At 34.3% G+C, this 1,415-nt stretch overlaps 1 protein-coding gene and 1 pseudogene across 1 annotated transcript in view; both read left to right on the top strand.

Annotated features, from left to right (window-relative positions):
- The window catches only part of LOC106873697 (uncharacterized), a 78,531-nt gene that overhangs the window by 49,604 nt on the left and 27,512 nt on the right, over positions 1-1,415 (top strand). The gene's annotated exons all lie outside the window — the stretch shown is intronic.
- Positions 891-991, top strand: LOC128247168 (U6 spliceosomal RNA; annotated as a pseudogene).

Consider the following 1,415-nt stretch of genomic DNA (forward strand, 5'->3'; position numbering starts at 1 on the left):
GGGGGGGGGAGGAGTGGTGGTGGTTTGAAAGTTTAACATTTAACAATGTTTTAACATTTAACAGAGTTTAACATTTTTAAATGTTAAACTTTCAAACAATCTGCAGCGACTACTAATACAACCAGAAATAATAATGATTGTAATGATGATGATGATGATGATAATGATAATAATGATAACAATAATAATAATAATAATAATAATAATAATAATAATAATAATAATAATAGTAATAATAATAATAATAATAATAATAATAATAATAATAATAATAATAATAATGATGATGATGATGATGATAGTAATAATGATAACGATAATGGAACATGCAGAATTCTATCACAGTTATCGCGTATAAGAAATAAAACGAAAAAGAATCTTTTAAGAAAAAAATTATATGGGAACTTCGAATAAAAACGTTGAAATTTTTGGAAGTAAATCTTTCTTATTAAGAAGAATTAAAAAATATCAGAAAACTGTGGAACTGCATTAAGGAAGTAAAAAATGTTGAAGGGTGTCCGTAGAAGATTGAGAATCCTAGAAATAAACTCATGAAAACTATTGAATTTTTAGTTTTGAAATATAGTTACAATTTTCTATCTATCGTTAAAAAGTAAAAGAAATAACGCATGCGCACGTCTGAGACATCTATATTTTTTAGTTCTTTAGTTTAGTTTGTATTTATTTTGGTCATAACTCATTACGGTGTTGATTCTCATTGGTGTTGATTCTCTTTCCATGGACTTTAATGTTTTAGTGCATCGCTAAGAATGCATAAGGCTGGGTTAAGCGGCATCGGCAAGGCATGGTTTAAACGTTTTGAGTATACAAAAACACCACGCTGATAACAGTTCGTTGTGTCACTCCACCCATGTCCTTCCTCTAATATTGGAGCTACGGCGGTACATATTCTAAAACTGGAACGATACATAGATTAGCATGGCCCCTGCGCAAGAATGACACGCAAATTCGTCAAGCGTTCCATATTTTTCAAAAAGCGGCGAGCTGGCAGAAACGTTAGCAAGCCAGGCGAAATGCTTAGCGGTGTTTCATCTGTCTTTACGGTTCTGAGTTCAAATTCCGGCGAGGTCGACTTTGCCGTTCATCCTTTCAGGGTCGATAAATTAAGTACCAGTTACGCACTGGGGTCGATGTAATCAACTTAATCCCTTTGTCTATCCTTGTTTGTCCCCTCTATGTTTAGTCCCTTGTAGGCAGTAAAGAAATAAGAAACGTTAGCACGCCGGGTAAAATGCTTAACTGTATTTCGTCTGTCTTTACGTTCTGAGTTCAAATTCTGCCGAGGTCGACTTTACCTTTCATCCTTTCGGAGTCGATAAATTAAGTACCAGTTGTGTACTGGGATCGATCTAATCGACTGGCCCCCTCCCACCAAATTTCGGGTCTTGTGCCTA

The sequence above is a fragment of the Octopus bimaculoides genome, chromosome 2, assembly GCF_001194135.2.
Source record: "Octopus bimaculoides isolate UCB-OBI-ISO-001 chromosome 2, ASM119413v2, whole genome shotgun sequence".
NCBI lineage: Eukaryota > Metazoa > Mollusca > Cephalopoda > Octopoda > Octopodidae > Octopus > Octopus bimaculoides.